We start from the raw sequence: 23,349 nt of genomic DNA, 5'->3' as shown, positions 1-23,349 counted from the left end.
TGCAGCCACCAGTTTCTGAAGCAAGTCTGTTTGTTGAGCTTGATGAAGACGAATGAATGTTAGAGATGCTTCCATAGCTGACATTCTTGTATCTAAGGCATCTATCTTTGTGGCAAGATCAGAATTTTTCCTGAGTTATCTCTAGATGTCAAGCATTGTAGCTTCTGGAAGCTTAGAGTCCATCTTGTCAGAAATAGCCTTTTTCATCTCATCAATATCACCCTTGATGGTGTTGACATCTCTAGCATGTTGGAAGCCTTGAATCTATTATAGTTGGAGAGAAGCAAGATGTGCTTGAAGAGCTTCTTGGTGTTGGCATTTGTATTGGTTTGAAGAGCAGAATTTGTCTGATTTATGAGTTGGATTAGGGTTGTCTTGAAGTAGTGTTCATCACAATGTTTTGAAAATGCCCATGATGGCATCCCTGATCTTGAATTGGAACCTACTTCTCCCCCTATGTCCAATGGCTCTTCTTTACTATCTCCTCCTTCATCTCCAAAGAAATTTGTTGAACCACCAGTCTCATAATCAACATCACCATCTGTAGAGGGCAAAGTTATGATGGCATCCTTAGCTCTTAGCATTGACTGAGTGGTATGTACCAAATTGAGCATCCTTTCTGTATTGTCATTTCCCTGTTCAGCTAGAAGTTGATAAGCTGGAACAGGGTGAGTAAATGCCTCAGCATCAAGGGAGGTGGAATCTATAATAGCTTGAGATTGCTGAGATAGTTCCTCCATGTCTGCATCCTGGACATTCATTAACTCACTAGCAATGACATCCATCCTTATAGCTCATGTACCTGTATTTCTCTCTTGTTCTCTCTTTTGTTGTATCAGGGTCTCACCCTGGCTTCCCACCCTCACACCCTCACCTTCACCATCTAAGGTGGGCCTCCTCTCACTCTCTTTTGCCAATCCTGAAGAAATGGATTGCATATTGTCACTCTTTTTCTCTCCTTTTTCCTGGGAGCAACCCAGACTCTCACTCATAACACTCTCTTCCCTCAATCCTAAGAGTGACTGTACAACCACTAAGTCTTCTGCACTAGAGATAATAGATGAAATTTGAAGTTGTGCAGAGACACCCGACGGATGAGGAATATCCATCGGGTTAGTAGTTTGACTATCCGACGGATAAATGTTGTTAAGCTTATCCGTCGGGATACAATCACTACTCGACGGATGAGCAATATCCATCGAGAGAGTAGAAATGAATTAACTTGGAATTGAAACTATTGTGGACTATGTGCTAATTGATGAGATTTTGGGCACAGATGTTTCAACAGCTCCTGAAAGAATTGGAAAGTGAGCCAACAAATCATCCAAAAGATGATGCTCACTTGCAGTAGATTTTGGCTTCCCCAACAAAGTTAAAGAAGGGGAATCAGGAATTGATGTGTTGATCATGTCCACATCCAGAGAGTTTGTGGGAGAATTTGGTGTTTGAGGTGCTTCTATAACTAATGATTTTGGCTGTGACTCCACATTTATTGGAGCCACATCAAGCTGAATTTATGAAGGTGCAGTGACTGTGTCTTTAGCACCAGTTTACACAGTGTGTGAACCCTGTGCATCCCCAAAGGTTTTGGATTTCTTCTTTCTGGCATAAGTTTGGGGTGAGCTAGTATCCCTTACCCTTTTGGCATGTGCTCTTGGCTGAGAGCTTTGTTCAATAGCCACATTCTTTTGGGAGGATGCAACTAGAAATGAGCTTGTATCCTTATTAATCACTGCAGTTTGTTGGGAAACTGCAGTGTGGCTAGGCTGGGAACCACTCAACTCTCCATCCTTATTCTTAGGGTTTCTTTTATGTTCACCATGTCCCTCACCTACCTTACCCACCTTCACACTCCCCTATTTGGTTTTGGTAGATTTTGCAACTGGCATCTTTTTGGAGATACCAGAGGGGGCTTTCTTTGATTTGGATTTTGAAATTTTTGATGATTTAGTAGCTTGGGTAGGCAACTGTTGGGTCATTGACACAGTTGCCATTGCTACACTAGAATTCAAAGAAATTTTAGAGGTTGGAATAGTAGGGGTAGATGAACTTACCTCACTTACCTGAGGTGCTTCCATTACAGGGAAATAGAAGAGTGGCACTTCTCTATGATGATTTGCCCTGTTCAAATCTGCAATAATTCTTCTCTCTTGAACCCAACAATCTAATTTGTTGTTTGGGTTCTCAAGTACAATTTTCTCAGAGAGGTGGTTAGCTAACATCATGAAAAATCTAGTATAATAAATATTTTTACCCCTCTTATTTAACTCTCCTAATTTGAAACCCAACTCAAACAAAACAAGATCACTAAAATTGAAGAATTTATCTGTAACTAGCATGTAAAGCATGTTAAGCATGGAAATATTGACAGAATCAAAATTACTAATTTTACCAGAAAAGACCTTGGTCACAACATCACATATGAAACTCCATTCCTTCCTAAGACCCAATCTCCTAATGTCACTTAACTTAGAAGTAGAGAGAGCATAGTTCATGGAATTAAGCATATTAACTATATCAGTGTTTGTGTGTGGTGAGGTCGCAGTATTATTAGGAATCTTGAAACATGCTTTGATAACATCACTATTAATACAGAATTCCTTACCTTTAATGGTGAGTGTGATGGTCTTATCTGTCGAGTTGTATGAAGCAGTAGTCTACATCTCTTTAACAACCTCACAGAAGATGGTGAGTGATTCTAGCATTGCATAGCTGAGTTTACAGTTCTTCACAAAATCCATCATTTTGTGGTAGTCACTTGAATGTTGAATCCCCTTGTTCACTAAAGCCGTGAAGTTGTTCTTCTCATAGATGTATCCAGTTTATGACATAATCTTGACTACTGGTGCCATTGTTAGAGAGTGGAAATTGCAGAGATAGAGATGCTAATTGCTTTTGAGAAAGAGAGAATTTAGAGCAGATAATTTGAGAATGATAAAAGAAAAGCAATGGAAATGAAATAAGCTTTTATACTATCTCAAAAATAACTGTCAAAAATAATAACGTAAAATAAAGTAACCAATGAAAATTGTCTAAAATAGCCGTTTAAAAATAAACTGTAAAAATTCCATCAATTATCTGACGTGTTATGCTTACAAATTGTAAGTATACTCAATGGATAATGTTCAGGGAATTAACGGCTAAGATTAAGATAATTCGACGGATGAAGATAAACTGTTATCCGTCGAGTTATAAAATATTACAGAAAAATAATTGATTTTTATTTACAAGCAATATTCTGACAGATGATCAAACTCGATGGATAAAGATCATCCATCGAGATGTAAATTTTGACTTAGCCAAAATTCCATCTTAGACTGAAAAATTAATTAAATTTCTGGCTGCATAACAACCAGCAAATTATCTGAAAATACTTAAGAATAATTAAGCATACCTAACTCACTTACCAACCTTGAGAAGGTGGATTCATCCAGTGGCTTGGTAAAAATATCTGCAAGTTGCTTTTCACTTGGAATAAAATGTAGTTCCACAGTACCATTCATTACATGTTCCCTTATGAAGTGGTACTCGATGTCTATGTGCTTTGTCCTTGAATGTTGTACTGGATTTTCAGTGATGGCAATTGCACTTGTTTTATCACAGAAAATAGGAATCCTCTCAACTTGCAGATCATAGTCTAGCAATTGATTTTTCATCCATAAAATCTGTGCACAGCAACTGCCAGCAGCAATATATTCAGCTTCAGCTGTAGAGGTAGAAACTGAATTTTGCTTTTTACTGAACCAGGACACAAGCTTATTTCCTAGAAATTGACAAATTCATGTGGTACTTTTTCTATCAATTCTACAACCTGCATAATCTGCATCTGAATAACCAGTTAGATCAAAACCAGAATCTCTAGGGTACCAAATGCCAAGTTTTGGTGTTCCCTTTAGATATCTGAAAATTCTCTTAATAGCTACTAAGTGAGATTCTGTAGGATCAACCTGAAATCTAGCACACAAACATGTAGCAAACATTATATCTGGCCTACTAGCTATTAAGTACAGAAGTGAGCCAACAATGCCCCTATAACTTGAAATATCCATAGACTTTTCAGCAGTGTTTAATTTAAGCTTAGTTGCAGTGGCCATGGGAGTTTTTACAGATGTGCAATCCATTATATCAAACTTCTTTAAAAATCATAAATGTATTTAGTTTGACTAATGAATATTCCATCACTGACTTGCTTAACTTGCAAACCAAGAAAGTAAGTTAGTTCTCCCATCATACTCATTTCATACTTACTCTGCATCAATTTGGCAAACTTTTTGCAAAGTTTTTCATCTGTAGAACCAAAAATAATATCATCTATATAAATTTGAACAAGTATCCTAGAGCCATTAACATGTCTAAAGAATAAAGTTTTATCTACAGTACCTCTTGTGAAGTGATTTTTCAAAAGGAACTTTGATAAAGTGTCATACCAGGCTCTAGGTGCTTGTTTCAGTCCATAAAGTGCTTTCAAAAGATAGTAGACATATTCTGGAAAATTTGGATCTTCAAAACCAGGAGGCTGACTAACATAGACTTCCTCCTCCAAGTCTCCATTCAGAAAGGCACTTTTGACATCCATTTGATAGACCTTGAAATTGACATGGGCTGCATAGGCTAAGAAGATTCTGATGGCTTCAAGTCTTGCAACAGGAGCAAATGTTTTATCAAAATCTATTCCTTTTTGTTGACAATAGCCCTTAGCAACCAATCTAGCTTTGTTCCTGACTATTATGCCATTTTCATCCATCTTGTTTATGAATACCCACTTGGTGTCAATTGGATTCTTTCATCTAGGCTTGGGCACTAGCTTCCATACCTTATTCCTCTCAAATTGGTTTAGCTCCTCCTGCATAGCTAAAATCCAATCAGGATCCAACAAAGCTTCTTCTACCTTCTTTGGTTCTTCCTTTGAAAGAAAGCTGTTGTATAGACATTCTTCTTGAGTTGCTCTCCTTGTTTTAACTCTAGAAGATACATCACCAATGATGAGCTTAAAGGGGTGATCTTTTATCCATTTTATTTGATGAGGTAGATTAGCTCTAGATGAAGAGGCCTCATTGTTGTCTTGATGTGTGATTGAGTTTTGATTGTTAGAAACTCCCCCTGAGTTAATGGATCTTTGATTTGAGAAAGGGGTGCTTTCTATAAGTGATCTATCCTGACTCCCGGCTCCTTTTGATAACCCGACGGATGGTGAATTATGAGTACCGACAGATGAAGCAGGTTGCCTTCCGACGGATAAGGCAGATTGTCTCCCGACGGATGAAGCATTATGCAACTCGATAGATGTTGAATTTTGTGCTTCATTGGTAGTAGATTTTTCTGCATTATCCTTTGATATTATTTCTTGATCACTTTCATCATCACTGTCATCACAAACCATCTCCATATTGTCAAATGTGAGGCTCTCATGGTAGTCTCCATCTTGCAGTCCTTTAATCTTTTTATCATCAAACATAACATGTATTGATTCCACAACAATTTTGGTTCTTAGATTGTAGACTCTATATGCTTTACCAACAGCATATCCAACAAAAATTTCTTCATCTGCTTTAGCATCAAACTTCCAATTCTGATCAGTTTAATTTCTCAAGATATAACATTTGCAGCCAAAGACATGAAGAAAATTTAGAGTTGGCTTCTTGTTCTTGAACAATTGATAGGGAGTCATGCATTTTGCTTGATTAATCAGAGAAATATTCTGAGTGTGGCATATAGTATTTACAGCTTCAGCCCAGAAATATGTTGGTAATTTAGATTCTTCAAGCATTGTCCCGACAGCTTCAATAAGTGATTTGTTCTTCCTTTCCACTACTCCATTCTGTTGTGGAGTTCTTGCTGCTGAAAACTCATGCAAAATTCCATTTTCTTCATAAAATGCTCTCATGACAGAATTCTTGAACTCAGTTTCATTGTCACTCCTGATTCTCCTCACTTTGAAATCAGGATGATTATTGACTTGCCTTATGTGATTGATGATGATTTCACTAGCCTCATCTTTAGACTTTAGGAAATATGTCCAAGAGAACTTTGAGAAATCATCTACAATTACTAGGCAAAATCTTTTCCTTGAAATGGACAATACATTGACTGGTCCAAATAAATCCATGTGAAGCAGTTGCAAAGGTTCTTCAATTATTGAATCAAGCTTCTTCCTGAATGATGCCTTGATCTGCTTTCCTTTTTTACAGGCATCACACAATCCATCCTTAGGAAACTCCACTTGAGGAATGCCTCTAACCAGTTCTTTCTTTACTAGTTCATTCATGGTCTTAAAGTTTAAATGGGATAGCTTTTTGTGCCATAACTAACTTTCATCCTGACTTGCTTTGCTGAGAAGACAAGTAACATATTCTGCATTTGATGAGTTGAAGTCATCTAGGTACACATTTCCTTTTCTCACACCGGTGAGAACCACTTTGTTGCTCCTCTTGTTAGTCACAACACAGGCTTCTGAGTTGAAGGTTACTGAATTGCCTTTATCACAAAGCTGGCTGATACTCAGCAAATTATGCTTGAGACCATCCACTAAGGCAACTTCCTCAATGATGACATTGTCTTTTGAAATCAATCCATATCCCACAGTATAACCCTTGCTATCATCTCCAAAAGTAATATTAGGGCCAGCTCTCTCTTTGAACTCTGTGAGCAGGGTAGAATCACCAGTCATGTGTCTTGAGCAACCACTATCCAAGTACCATAGATTCTTTCTGTTTCCCTGCACACATCAAAATCAAATCAAGTTGATTTTGGTACCCAAGTTTCCTTGGGTCCTGCCTTGTTAGCTTTCTTTTTCTGTTTCTTAGGTTTGATCTCATTTGACTGGGGGATATCAGATTCATCCTTAGTCATTTGAGTTGAACCTCTGAAACCATTCATTACAGCAGAATTATCATGCATATTATGATTAACATGGAATGGCATGCTATTAGTGAACATGTTATTCAAGTAAGGCATGCTAAATGGAATTTGTGGTATACTAAATGCAGCATAATAAGGATTAGGTGCAAATGGCATATTAGCAAACTGTGCATTCATATTCTGTGTAGGCATAGGAGGCATGGCATTCATGTTGGTAAAGTGAGGTGGCACAGATATGGAAGTAGACATGGCAGATTTATAATTAACAGACAAATGATTTACACTACCACACTTGACACAGATTTTTCTAGGAGCATATTTATCAGGTGTGTAGTTATTGTGTTTGTTAATCCCTACTTTACCATTTCTATTATTTTTCCTTTTAGCCTCTGTTTTAACCTCAATCTTTTCAAGTCTGTCACTCAATTGCTTGACAGTCATATGACCAACATTAGCCTTCTTCTCCTTCTTCACTTGACTAGATTCTCCTGAAACAAAATTCTTGGAAACTGATCCATATCTCTCATTTAACTTGACAAGCTTGGATTTACTCACAGGCTTGCTCACAGTCGACAGATGAGGATTTATATCACTCGACGGATAACCCTTTTTGCTATCCGACGGATGACCCTCATCATCCGTCGAGTCTACATCTGTTAGCAATCCTTCCACCAAATTGGATTCCAGCTTCTCCTTGTTCTTCTTCCAAGATGCATCACAAAAGGACTCAATCCCTTGAACTTTGGTGATTTGAGCATGAACATCTCTAGATGTTTTCCATGCCTTAATCATCTCCTGTTCACGTTCAAGTCGCTTCTTCAAGGACTCAGTTAATTCATCCTTAGCAATTTTGCACTCAATTCTTAATTTTTCAAATTCAATGAACTGAGACTCTAGCACATTATTCCTCTCACTTAAAAACAAATTGTTTTCTTTGATTTTAGCATTTTCTTTAGTGAGAGACTTAAGTGTAACGCACAAATGATATAATTCTGTAGACATGTCATTTATAGCATCATTACACTCAGCTTTAGATAAATGTACAAGGTTAGTGGTGATTACCTGATTACTTGAAGAACTTGTCTCTGTTTCATCAGACTTGGCCATTAGGGCTAGATTGACATAGCTGACATCCTCATCCTCATCCAGACCATCTGCAGCCCAGTCATTTTTTTGTGTAATGAAAGCCCTTTCCTTTTGTTTGAGCAGCTCAAAGTATTTCTGTTTATAATTCACAGGCTCAAACTTCTTTTTGTTGGAATCTGACTTTCTACACTCACTGGAAAAATGCCCTGCCAAGCCACATTTGAAACACTTGAGCTTCTTTTTGTTAAATTTTGATTTATCCACCATGTTTCTATTTGGCTTAGCTGCTTCAAAGTTCTTCTTGAACTTGAGCTTGGCAAATCTTCTGGAAAGAAATTCTAGATGTTCATCAATATCTTCCATGTCATCTTGGCTCAAAGAATCTTCATTTTCTGCTGCCAGCCCCTTGCCCTTATTTTCACAGACCTTTGAAGTTGATTCAATGGCTTCCATCTTCATCTGCTTCTCTTTTTCTAACTCAGCAACTAGTGTAATGGAACCTCCTTTCTTCTTTCCTCTCTCCATCCTTTCATCTTGCTCTATTTCAAGCTCATAGGTTTTCAGGACGCCATACAGTCTCTCCAAAGTAAACTCCTTGTAATCTTGAGAGTTTCTCAATGAGACTGTCATAGGTTTCCATTCCTTTGGAAGAGATCTAAGGAACTTCAGATTGGAGTCTTTTGTCTGATAGACCCTTCCATGCAGCTTCAGAGCATTTAGTAGTTTTTGAAACCTACTAAAGATGTTAGTGAGAGACTCACTTTCTTCACTATGAAAATGCTCATATTGCTGAATCAGTAGCTGCATCTTGTTTTCTCTGACTTGCTCAGTGCCATCACAGATAATCTGTATTGTATCCCAAACATCCTTGGCAGTTTTGAAATTGATGATGTTGCCAAACATATCACCATCAACTCCATTGAACAGGATATTCATGGCCTTCTTATCTTTCCTGACTTGTTCAATATTAGGATCAGACCATTCATGCCTTGGCTTGGGGACAGATGGCTCATTTCCAGTTGCAGCTCTCATTGGTATATGAGGGCCTCTTTCTATGCAATCTACATAGGCTTCATCTTGAGAAAGTAAATGAAGATGCATCTTTACCTTCCAGTGATGGTAATTACCTTTATCCAGAAAAGGAATCTTGACTCCAACATCCTTCTTGTTCATCTTGCTATTTTGTTGTGATCTTTAAACTCTTTCTTTATCAAGAGCTTGCTCTGATACCAATTGTTAGTCCCTTAACAATATAACAAGAATTACAGAAGGGGGGGTTGAATGGAATTTTTGAAACTTTTTCACAAATAAAATTGTTCTAAATTAAATATATATATATATATATATATATATATCAGTATGAATTGATTTGCAGAGTACGGAATAATAACTTGAAATGAATCAAAACACAAGTAATTAAAAACACAAGTCTTTAAAAACTTTCTGGCGGATTTGAATGTATCCACCAGAGATATATAATATATCAAGAGAACTCTGTGTAGCAATTAGCTCACAGCTGCTTACAAATTGACAACAACTAAGATTGTAGAGAAATGTTAAGAATACAGCTTACAAATGTTTCTCTCTTGGTTGCTTAGTTGAATTGTTCTATCTGCTACTTCTTGGTTTATATATCACCAAGATTACAAAGCAATAAGACAAGATAATAAAACAAAAACTATCAAGTCTAATACTATGCTACTTCATTACTCTATTCCAGCATCTTTGAATATCTTCATAATAGCATGGAAATGGCGATGCTTCTTTGTTCTCTAAAACCCAGTTGAATAGGCTACCACACTCCATTTGCATACACTCGACGCATGTGACTGTGTTATCACTGTCAACAGATGTTTGAATTCTTTATCCATTGGGTTCATGATCATCCATCGGGTTGTCTTGTTGATCATCCGTCGAATGACATTGTTGTTTATCCGTCGGGTAGCAATCTGACACTTGACTTCATTTCATTTATGCAGAATTACAAGACATCATCTATGTACAATTAATCAACCTATTCTGTATATCTAGTTAAAGTCAACATGACTTGAGTACTACTACATAATCTAAACAATTTGTATGCAGAAATGTGCTACAGACTTATTGTTACATAAGCTACTCACTCGATGGATAATAAATCATCATCCGTCGGGACTATATTGAGTTATCCGTCGGGACTATAATCCTTATCCATCGAGTGCTACATTTTTCACTAAGTAAAATCTACCAAGCTGTTTTGTTAATGAAATCATCAAGTACACAACATATACACAACAAAAACCATGTTTATTAGTTACAGAGATCAAACTTTAACATGTGAAAGATTAACTTCTGAAAATCTTGCTTTTAAAAAGAGGAATGATTATTTAAAAAAAAGTTAGTCATGTTCCATCAAACTCAGAAAGAAAGAGATGAAGCCTTTTATGTTAGAGATGAATTGCTGAAAATGAATAAATCTCTAAAAACTGAGTTAGAAAAGGAGAGAGAGATTATCAGGACTTGGACTAACTCTGGTAGAGCAACTCAGGATATACTAAGTAGTGGAAACTGGAAAGAGGGCTTAGGTTATGGAGATGATAAAAGTGAAAAAGGAATTGAACAAGTTAAGCCAATTATTGTTAAACAGACTACTAAGCCAAAGGTAAATCCTGTTAAATTTGTAGCTAAAACAGTAAAGTCTGATTTTGAAAAGATGAAAGATATTGAGACAGAAGTGATAGCAGAGTCAACTTCTGACAAATTAGAACAGGATAAACCAACTGAAGTTACATAGGCTTAATGACAAAGAAGCAGCTTAAACATAAGCTGAAAGAATTACCAGTGTGAACAAGGTAAAGGAAGCTAGGAAAAATATGAATGGAAAGGAAGGTGTGAATAAAAGCAATAATTATATGCCTATTCCTAATGCTCCTAAAAAGAAATGCTATAACTGTGGAAACTCTAACCATCTTGTTTCTTTTTGCAGGAAGAATAAGAATATAAACTTTTTACCTCCTAAGTCAGGAGTTAAGAGTCAGTCTGTTAGGTTTAAGCCATAAAATCCTTTTTTTCATTGTGGTAGTATATGGCATTCCATTTATACTTGTACGGAATATCATAGTTTGTACTATGATTATTATCAGATAAAACCTTCTTTGAAGAAAGTTGCTTTAATTCCTTCTAGTGTAAAGTATGATGCAAAGTCTGATACTGTAAAATCTGATAAGAAAAATGTTAGCATAAATTCTTATGTTAAATCCGCTGCTGATGTTAACAAACTTAATAAGGCCAAAGGATCCAAGCAAGTCTGGGTCCTTAAAATTAACCATTAGTGGTCTTTATGTTTGCAGGGCAACAGGAAGAACATCCTAGTTATGGATAGTGGATGTTCAGGACATGACTGGAAATAAAGCCCTGCTATTAGAATTTGTGGAGAAAGCTGGCCCAGGAGTTTCTTATGGAGATGACAACATTGGAAAAACTCTGGGATATGGCAAGATCAATCTTGGGAATGTCATCATTGAATCAGTAGCTCTAGTCTCAGGACTTAAACACAATATGTTGAGTATAAGTCAAATCTATAACAGAGGTTATCATGTGGATTTCTTTGAAGAACACTATGAAGTTATAAGTAATTCTACAGGCAAAGTGGTTCCGAAAGGTTACAGGCATGGTAACATTTATGAAGTCAGACTCTCAACAAGTACTGATGGTTCTGCTATTTGTCTGTTGAGTAGAGCATCAATTGAAGAAAGCTGGAATTGGTACAAGAAACTCTCTCATTTAAATTTCAACAATATAAATAAACTTGTAAAGAAAGATCTTGTGAGAGGACTGCCAAAAACAGTATTTGCTCCTGATGGCCTTTGTGATTCATGTCAGTAGGCAAAACAAAGAAAATCTTCTTTCAAGAGCAAAACTGAGTCATCAATTCTTGAGCTTTATCACCTACTGCATGTTGATCTATTTGGTCCAGTCAATGTCATGTCTATTGTAAAAAAGAAATATGTTATGGTTATAGTGGATGAGTTCACAAGGTACACTTGGGTGTACTTCTTGCACAAGAAGAATGAAACTGCATTTACTCTAACTGATCATGTCAGACAGCTGGATAAGTTGGTCAAAAATTTTGTTAAATAATAAGGAGTGATAATGGAACTGAGTTCAAGAATTCGATTATGGAAGAGTTCTACAAAGAGCATGGAAGCAAGCAGGAATTTCATGCACCTGGAACTCCACAGCAAATTGGAGTTATAGATAGAAAGAACAGGACTCTGATTGAAGCTGCATGAACTATGCTTGATGAAACAAAGTTGTCAACCTATTTTTGGGCTGAAGCTGTGCAGACTACTTGTTTTACTCAAAATGCTACACTCATAAACAAGCATGGAAAAACACCATATGAGATGGTGAAGAAAAAGAAGCCAAATCTGAAATACTTTCATGTATTTGGTTACAAGTGTTTTGTTCTTAAGACTCATCCTGAACAACTGTCAAAATTTGATCTAAAACTGATGAAGGAATCTTTGTTGGATATCCACTTTCCACAAAAGCCTTCAGAGTCTACAATTTAAGAACAAGGGTTGTCATGGAATCTATCAATGTCTCTTTTGATGATAAGAAGATTACTGGACTTGAAGATTTCGATGATCATCTGAGATTTGAGAATGAAGATTTAAATTTTGATTCTGGAAATTCTGATGACTTAAATCCTGATCCTGTAAGTTCTATTGGATTAAGTTCTGATGTCATTGAAACTGTGGTAACAACTCCAAAGGAAAATGCACCTGTCCAGGGGGAGCAAGCTGAAGATCCTACCATATCTCAAGACTCTCAAGAAGCATCAGAACCTGTCACTGACTCTTCAAGTTCTGATTCATCTAAATCTGATGAGCCAAGTACTGATAATTCCGGAAGCTCTGATTCTTTAACTTCTGAAAAATCAAACTCAAATTATGAAGTGTCAGAGAGTATAACTACAGGGGGAGCATCATAAAATGCTGATAGAGACAGCATGGATCATGGGGGAGGATCCAGTTCTAGAGATCAACTTCCATCTGCAAGGAAATGGACTAAAGCACACACACCTGATTTAATCATTGGAGATCCTGAAGCAGGTGTCAGAACTAGAACTGTAACTTCAAATGAATGTCTCTATCATTCTTTTCTATCTTAGACTGAACCAAAGAAAGTGGAAGAAGCTCTTCAAGATGCTGATTGGGTGCAAGCAATGCAGGAAGAGTTAAATGAATTTGAAAGAAATAAAGTCTGGACCCTAGTGCCAAGACCAAAGAACAGATCTGTTGTAGGCACAAAATGGGTATTCAGAAATAAAACTGACAGTGATGGCATAATTACAAGGAATAAAGCAAGACTGGTTGCTAAAGGCTACTCTCAACAAGAGGGTATTGATTATGATGAAATATTTGCACCAGTTGCTAGATTAGAAGCCATTAGGATCTTTTTGGCTTATGCTGCTTACAAGAAGTTTAAAGTCTTTCAAATGGATGTGAAAATTGTTTTTCTCAATTGAGAATTGGAAGAAGAGGTATATATTGAACAACCTCCAGGCTTTGTAGATCCTAAATTTCCTAATCATGTCTACAGGCTTGACAAAGCACTTTATGGTCTTAAGCAAGCTCCAAGAGCATAGTATGAGACTTTAGCTCAATTCCTTCTGGAAAGTGGATTTCACAGAGGCGCAATTAACAAGACTTTATTCTACCTCAACCATGGAAAGGAATTACTTTTGGTACAAATATATGTTGATGATATCATATTTGGTTCTACAAATTCCAAACTTTGTGAGAAGTTTGCAAAATTAATGCAGTCAAGATAATAAATGAGTATGATGGGAGAACTCAGCTATTTTCTGGGCCTTCAAGTCAAGCGAAATGAAGAAGGCACTTTTATCTGTCAATCCAAGTACACAAGAAATTTACTGAAGAAATTGGGAATGCAAGATTGTTCAACTGCATCCACTCTCATGGCCACTGCAACCAAGTTAGATAAGGATACTGGTAAATCAGTAGATATTACTAACTACAGAGGTATGATTGGTTCCTTACTCTATCTAACTGCAAGTAGACCTGATATCATGTATGCTACTTGTCTTTGTGCAAGATTTCAGGCTGATCCAAGAGAACCTCACTCAAAGCCGTGAAAAGAATTTTCAAGTACCTTAAGGGTACGGTTGATCTAGGATTGTGGTATCCTAGGGAATCAGATTTTAAGCTAATTGGTTACTCATATGCAGATTTTGCAGGATGCAAAATAGACAGGAAAAGCACTAGTGGAAGCTGCCAATTTCTTGGAGGCAGATTGGTTTCTTGGTTTAGCAAGAAACAGAAGTCAATTTCTACATCAACTGCAGAAGCAGAATATATTGCTGCAGGAAGCTGTTGTGCACAGATTCTTTGGATGAAGAATCAGTTACTGGATTATGGGTTAAAATTTTCTAAAATTCCTATTTAGTGTGATAATCAAAGTGCAATTGCTATGACAGGTAATCCAGTTCAACACTCAATGACAAAGCACATCAGCATTAGGTACCATTTCATAAGGGAACATGTGGATGAAGGTACAGTGGAATTGCATTTTGTTCCAACAGATCAACAGCTAGCAGATATCTTCACAAAACCCCTATGTGAAGCTACTTTTATAAGATTGGTAAATGAACTTGGAATGGTTTCAGGTTCTTTCTCTAAATCTGCTTAGTTTTTATTCTCATGCATCAGACTTTATGATCAGTGTTTACAGATTGTATTATCTATATGTAATCTGTGCTTAATTTGAAAATTCATTAAATGCTGATTGTTATCTGATGTGGATCAATATACTCTGCTAAGTGTTTTGAATGTTCTGTGACTATTCAATCCAATGAGGATAACTGTGCTAGATGCTGACCTAGTAGTCTTTAACATACTAGAAATCCCATGTTTGAATTAGTTGTTTATGTGGAAACTCATTAACACAGGCAGATTCTGATATTGAACTTAGTCAAGTTTTGTTTGTGTATCTTATTACTAAGTCACAAACTAGATTCTTGTTTCTTATCTGTCAAATTCTGATGTCAGTAAATCTTAAGAATGAACTAAGTGCTGATAAGCCTCACTTATCAAAAGAAAAGAAAAGAAATGAAAAGAATAAAAGTCAGGTACTCCTTTGAGATCTAGAGTAAATATGTGGATGGAAGACCCAGGTGCATTGTTGGTATTAAGTAATATGCATTAGAAAAGCAAAAAAAATTCTTGGTGACTTTTCACATTCTATGATTACTGGAGAAATACTCTGATAACAACATAAATTCTGATAAGCAGTCGTGACTCACTTACACTGAGAAGCCACTGTAAAAAGGAATTTCAAAAGATGCATAAAATGAGCACAAACAGTTGAGGTGGACTCTTACATAAATTTGTTCTATAGTAGACATCATGACTGATGACAGATATTAAGCATTTTTCTCAGTTATGCTTTATTTCTAAGATGTACTGAAGTTTATCATACTTTAACCTTTATCTGATATTTTGCTGAATGCACACACACTTTCACTCCATATGAATGATGAAAATTACTGTGGTGATTAAGTTGTTGTTGACAAACAGTTAAGTGTCATTTGCATAAATTATGAGGACAAGTTCTGATGGAAGTTCTAATGATTAAACTCTGAAAAAAACAAGTCAGTATTTGTATGAAGAATTACAGAAAAAGATATTCACTTTTTGAGTACATAAGCCATGTTCTGATGACTGTTAACATTTGATATAAGTTAAGTTCTGATATTAAATCCTGATGGAATCCTTGATGCTTACGTGGCATTATTCTTTACTTGACTTATTTATGGTAAAATCTGAAACAGTCATATTTAAATCAGAATATATTTCGGTAAGATATAAGCATTCATAATCATTTTGGGTTAGTGGTAAATGTGTATGTCTTGAAAAACTGCATGTACACAGTAATTGTTAATTATTTCACGTGCCCATTAACTCCTGCTTTAACCTTTTACTAACTGTTATTATTACACATCGATCTAGGGAGACGAGGCATCATTATTTTTACTCTCAATAGTTAAACAGTCCTTGCGTCCCTTGGTCTTCCATTGGCTATTTAAACCGACTACTTATCAAAGCCAAAGTCATCTTTCATTTTCTCACAAACTCACTCTCTTTTTATTCTCATCAACAAAAATGGTTCGTTTCAACTTGTTCATGAACTATGAAACTTTCAATATAGAGTTGAGTTGTGATGACTGGCAACAGGAGTGGCATGTCACCGCCATTCCTGAAGAGCTCTGGAACTCAGTTCCACAAGAGGTTCACACAGACCACTTGTTCTTTTCGATGGACTACCACCTCCATCTTGATCGTTTGGAAGAGGAAATGAGAGAAGCTCTTCGTCAGCAAGAACGGATCATCCGTCTTGCAGTGCTCTTCGTCAACAGCAGAAGGAACTAGTCGTTAGGCTTCTTAAACTAGGACTAAGGTTGTTGATGTTAAGAAGCTTAGAATAGGACTATCTTGTTATTTTTACATGTAATTGATAAATTTCATGAAATATACTCATCTGATATATTAATGAAATTTCCTTTAATTACAAGATTTGGTCTTTGTTTCCCAAATTATATGACTGTGCATGTTTTAATTGCAATTTGTTAATCATTACTTCATCGATTTTTAACTTTATCCTGTGATGAATGTTTTGATTCAATTTTTGATGATTTGAGGAAACAATTGAAGCACGGGTTCATGCATCTGAACCTGTGATAGATGTAGCTGAGAATGTTACTTCTCAGAAAGAAACAGCAGCTCAAAGTTCTGATACTTTGAAAAGAAAAAAATCTATAAGTTCTGTTGCTGATGAAGCAACTCCTTGGCAAGGAGATTGAAGAAAATGAAGGCTATGAGGTATTTGGCTAAGGCTCCATCAGAAGATACTGAAGAAGCTGAGGAAGGGGATCATGAATCTATGATCTCACAAGAACCAGTTATCATTGAAGCTCTTCCAGCTCAAGCCAAAGACACTGCTAATGATACAGTTGTTACCCATCTTGTCTCTCCTATTAAAGCTACAGATGATGCTAAAGAACAAACTGAAAATTCTGAAATAGATATTCATAATTTGAATATACCTGAAGTTCTTTATCTGGAAGCTCCATCTACATCAAAGACACCAGCTCTAGAGATAAATTCTGATCCTCGGAATTTAGATGATGTTATTCCTGAATCTCCAGTTGCTTCACACACTGTTGAGCTATCAGAACAGCATGAATCTTCCTCAAGTTCTGATGACAGTGTTTCTGCTGAGCATCCAGTTCCTATTCTAGGCAAGGAAGAATTGGTGAAGAAATTTGTTGAAAAGGAAGCACCTATTCCTTGGGAGGATACTCACAGAGGTGTTAAGTGGACCAAGAAGTGGAATGAGTCAGATTTTATTCCATGTTCTAAAGTTCTGACAGAGCGTATTGCAAAAGCTAATGAGTTGCTCACAAATGCTGATTTTAAGATACAACTCACGATCACAGCTCTGTCTACAAAACATCTTCAAGGTCTACATACTTCTACTCATGAAAAGGTTGATACACTCAGAGAACAAGCTGATAAGCTCGATCTACAGCTCAAGCTTGCCAAGAACAGGTATATCAGACCTATTTCTGAAAAGGTTGAAGCCATTGAGAAAACTCAAGAGAAGCAACAGGCCTAAATTGCTGAGGTCCTGGCTAATCAAGCTTCTCAGAAAGCTCAATTGGATGAAATCCAATCTTCAGTTGAACTTCTTCTTTCTCTCTTACTTCCTGATGATGCCAAAAAGGGGGAGAAGGTAGTTAAGTTCAAATTCTCACCTACTTATGAACTGAAGAAAAAGGATGATAAAGGTGATGACCAGGGAAACTCTGAAAAGAGCAGAGGTCAAAGAAAATTTCAAGGAAAATCTTTTATTCAGAACAAGTCAAGTTCTGATGTTGTGAATGCTCAAAGACTGAAGTCAAGTGCTGACAAACAAAGTCTGATGTCAACTTCTGATATTCTGATTCGGTCAGGATCTGAAGACTCTTAGAAATTTTTGCAAACTCTGAAGTTAAAGGGGAAGCGGACTATTGTTTATTACAAAAATCCTAAAATCCAGACACTTGATGAGGAGATAGCTATAAGATTATTTCTGAAACACAATCCAGGAATGGATTTAGAAACTCTCAAGGAGGAAGGAGTTAAATTTGCTGCTGAGAAGACAAATCTTAAGTCTAAAGCTTCTGATACAAAAAAACCTCCAAGGCCTAAGGAAAAAGGCATTGTGATCAAGGAAAAGTCAAATTCTGAAACTTCAAAGTTCAAGACTAGATCACAGACTGAGAGTGATCCCAAAGACAAAGGGAAAGGAAAAGTTGATGAAGCAACCAAGCCACTGGACTTGAAAACTTCTCAATATCTGATGAAACCAGTGTGCAAAATGGTTCAAGTAAAGGATGATAATCTTGTTGAAGATGAAACTGTTCAAATTCTGAAAAGAAGAAAGATAATTGAAGAATCTAAAACAACCTCTGATACTGCTCAAGTTGTTGTTCAGAATAAAGGACAACAAGGTACAGAAGAAACAACAAATTCTGATCAAGCTATCAAGACATCAACTACTGACAATGCTCAAGTTGATTTGAAGAAAATGACAATTGCTGATAAGAAGAAGCTGTTATGGAAGAAAGCTACTCCAGTTGAACCAAAATCCAATCTCATGATTAATCAACTCGCTACATTTGGGTTGAGATCCAAGCAACCTAGAGATAGAGCTGGATTAGGTTCTGACGAAGAGAAGATTCGAACAGGAGTAGAGGTTACTCTAAGAGATCCTTTCTTGTTGACAGACAAACCATATGAACAAATCAAACAAAGGCACCTTGACAAGGTGTTGTCTGCTCAAATTGTGATAGATGCTCATGACAAAGAGAATCTAAAAGAGAAATTGATCTTATTTCTCAATGATGGAAGGACTTATAGAATAGCTGATACTGATGTACTGAAGAAGTCTGTCAGAGAGCTTCAACATATTCACTATCTTCTGGAAGTAAAATTTGATGTTACAAGAAGATGGTCAGAATACATTTTGAAGGCTATAAGAGATCTATTCAGAATCTCTGGTACAAAGACTTCTCATTACAGTCCAATGATTACTGAAGGTGATGGAAGAGAAATTCCTATGCTGAAGAATTCTGCTAAGGTGGAAGTTATTATGAAAGGAAGATGCTTATGTTATAATGAAAACTCTTCACATCCTAAGGTTAGCAGACTTGGTGATGAACTTGAAAGAACATCCATTCAAGCTCTCTGAACAGCCATTTATCAAATTGGTGATAGTAAAGAAGAAGAATTGATGCAAGTCAAAGCACAGTTAGCTGAAGTTCTAAGAAAGCTGAAGATAATCTGATAAATGATTTTGTTAAGAATCATTATGGATTCAGATTGATTCATTGATGTTGGTAAAGCTGGATGTTTTGTAAGTTGTAGTTAATAGTCTTATTAAACTCTTATTACATTTGAACTTAAATGTTTTTGACATCATCAAATCTATTAACTTGTACATTCTTGCATAATTTACAAGTTGGGGGAGATTGTTGGATATATTTGAGATGTCATGTCTAATATGTTTCATATTTAGTTTTCAGATCTTAACAAATAGGAAATATCAGTTCTTACTGGAATCAGGACTTACTGGAAGTCAGGACTTAAGGATATCAGGACTTAGATTATCAGAAGATAATATCACAAGATGGATATCAGAACTTAAGTACTGGAGGACTAATAGTTAAGGATGGAAGCTGATTTACAGGAAAGAAGATCGAGACTAATACAGAAGAAGATATGCATGGAAAGAGTTAGAGGACTAGAAGAATTGTATAAGATATCTGATTGATATATTTTAGGAGACAGAATTATATTCCATATCAATTAGAAGTTATCTTGTAACTGTGTGTCTATATAAACACAGACATAGGTTTACACTATATGTGTTACGATCATCGAGAAGATCATACATTATAACCTAGCAGCTCTCGTGATATTTGTTCATCACTGAGAGAGAACAGTTTCATTGTAACAGAGTTTATTATATCGAATATATCTATTTTCTGTTACTTGTGTTCTAAATCGATTTGATTGTATTCTACACTATATTCAACCCCCTTCTACAGTGTTGTGTGACCTAACAACATTTCACTACAAGATTTAATTTACTTTGTTCATTACCAAAAATACTTCAAGAAAAGCAGAAAAACACAAACACACATTCACCCCCCTCCCCTCTGTGTGTGATTCATTATCTAACAGTGGACTCCTTTTCCTGTTCCTTCTTGAGAAGAGCTGCAACAGCATCCACCATGTCATCAATATCACATGATCTGGGAGTAGGCGTGATAAGGCCATTAGAAGGACTAGATGCAGAAGTTGTAATTCCATCCACCATCTCCCTCGGCCACTGGTTTTGCTTAACAACAACTTCAACAGCCTTAAGAATCTTTTCTTTTTTTACTTTCATCTCCTTCGTAAACTTCAGAATTTGCATGGAGGTATATGAACTCTCCCATCTTCAGCAGAACCAAAAACAACAGATTTAATGTGGACCAATTGTTATCAAACTTTAAATTGGATTGAGTGAGTGTCTTCAAATCAAACAAATCAGTAACATGAACACAATCATTGTCCCTTAACTTAACTCCATAACACTTGAACACTTTTGTCAACAATAAACCATAAGGTAAACCAGTTCCAGTTTTTGCACACAACACATCAAGCATATTTTTCAAGATTAAATCAGCCAAATCAAACTTTCTACCAGATAAAATCATAGCCACAACCAACACATCTTGAGCAGAGAAACCGGACCTTGTTCCTAACCTAGGACAGATGTTTTTAATACAAAGTTTGAACAACAAATGAGCCATAAGGATTACTTGTGAGATATGAGAAGGAACAAACAACTCAATATTTGAGTCACCAGTTATCAATTTTAATTGATTCATAGAAGAAAACCCTCTAAATCACTGGGACCCCACTTATTATGAATAGATAAAGAAGTTGAATTTTGGATTTCAAGACTAGCACGCAGAAATAAATGAGACAAAGTGATTTTCATATTAGACACAACAAAAAACATACTGATCAGATTGATCAACATGCAAATTCAAATAAAAGGCTTTGACCAAATTTGAGTAACAAAACTTAGGCATTTTGAACAAAAACGAACGAAACCTTAAATCAGAAAACATCTCAATCAATCCATATGGCTTACAAAGATCTTCAAAAATAAGTCTTCCTGGAGGGGAATTTATGTTACTTTAAAAACCGTTAATATGCAACAGATACAAAGAATTAAAAAGATAGGCTAACACAAATAAAGAATTAAAAAGATTAAACAAAGGATTAAAGGATTAAAAACATGTCATAAAAAATTAAACAAGCTTCATAACACAAACACACAGTAACACATAACAAACATAAACACAAAACCAAATATACATTATTCCCAAACTATAAATAAGGGTTTTAAATTTGAGTAAATTGTACTTTACACCCCTTATAAATATTCACTTTTTCGGTTTGATCTTAAATTTTTAATTTTGGCAGAATGCATCCCTCAACTTTAAATTTCTTTTCAAATCACACCTCTTTTAACAAATTTTCAAGAGGTAAAATTGGAATAATTTTCTTATATTTATATTATTACAATGCGCACCCATATTTATAATATTGTAATAGATTACACTCCGATTTTAACTTCGACTCGTTTCAAAAAATATATAAATTTGTATGGTAATATTAGATAATATTTTTTCACTTGAAAAATAATTAAAATATAAATATTCTCTATTAAATCTGAATCAAAATCACAAATAAGTCTTTTATCCAAAATAATTTAATTTAAATACTATGCAGATAATTTTAAATTACATATATTTTTAAATAATAATATCAAAAGATATCTATTTTATTAAATATATGTGTCTAGGTTTTGATATTACTTTTTGACACAATCTTTGTAGTTTATAAATTCTTATTTTTGTTTTAATATTTTAATAATAAATCTCTATTAAAACTATAAGTTTTCTAATGTTTCAAATTTTTTAGTGTTACCGAATACTTCATTTCATTCATGTTCTTATGTTTATTTTTAAAATAAATTAAGTAAAAAATATTTAACAAATTAAAAACTCGTAAAATGCATCCAATGTTATTGGACATTCTTTTTCTCGGAATTCACTGAACTAAACTACACAAACCAAAATATTCTACTTTATTCGGTTTGGTTTGGATTTCATAATATAATATTCTACTAAAAACCATTGAATTTTATGTTTATGTTTTGGATTCAAGATTTCGTTAATTTTTATAGCATTTGGTTTTGATTTGGATCGGTATTTATAGCATTAATTTTGGATTTCGGTTTAAAAATTTTAAAAAACATACTTAGACCCTAGCCAGTTTGTCTGTTATATGTTTTGTTTTTTAATTTAATTTTTTAATTTATATTTTTATGGATTTCAAAAGTTATGAAAATTTAAAATAAAATATAAACTACAAAACTATAGGGTGCATATCGTCACAATATTGGGTGCATATCGCCATTATATAAACTTTAAAAAAAATCTGAATTTATCCTAAACAGTAACGGTTATTTTGGAGGGAAATTATTGAAAGAGTGCATTATAAAGTGAAATTTAAAGTTAAAGGATGCATTCTGTCAAAATTAAAAAATATTAAAATTAAACCGAAAAATTGAATATTTATAAGGGGTGCAAAGTGCAATTACTCTTTAAATTTTAAGAATCTTCGAAATATAAACACATAACACATAAGTGAAAACAAACACAAAATTTAATTATCCCAAAAATGAAAATTAGGGTTTTAAATTAGGGTTTCGTTTTCTTACCAGATTGAGACTAATGCCTCCAAACCGGCTTGAAACTAATGCCTCCAAACTCACTTGAACAAAAAAAAATTAGATTTTCCTTAATAGTTAAGAAAAATCAAATAAAGAGCAGATATATTACATAGAAATTAGGGTTTGTTACATGTTTAAAAGTGTGAATCAAACCATAATAACCTATTATCTAAACGAAGAAAACAAAGAATTAGAGAGAGAGAGAGAAAAGAGCGAGGAGAGAGAATGAGCAGAGAGGGGGAGAATGAGTGTTACCTGTTTGAGTTAAAGTAAAATATTAACAAAATATTTAACTAAAATAAAATAAAAGTGGAATTTTGCTCTAATTAGACCGCCCTTTTTTCCAAAAAAAATATAACACATTTTTTATTAGAAAAATGCTGAAGGTATAAAATGAGTTATTAAAATAATTATAAATGTTACATGTCACTTGGTTGACTATATAAATGAAACCTCCTGTAGTTACATTAATATTAATATGACCAATTGAATTTTCACATT

The sequence above is a fragment of the Apium graveolens genome, chromosome 4, assembly GCF_009905375.1.
Source record: "Apium graveolens cultivar Ventura chromosome 4, ASM990537v1, whole genome shotgun sequence".
Lineage (NCBI taxonomy): Eukaryota > Viridiplantae > Streptophyta > Magnoliopsida > Apiales > Apiaceae > Apium > Apium graveolens.
This window is presented reverse-complemented; position numbering follows the sequence as displayed.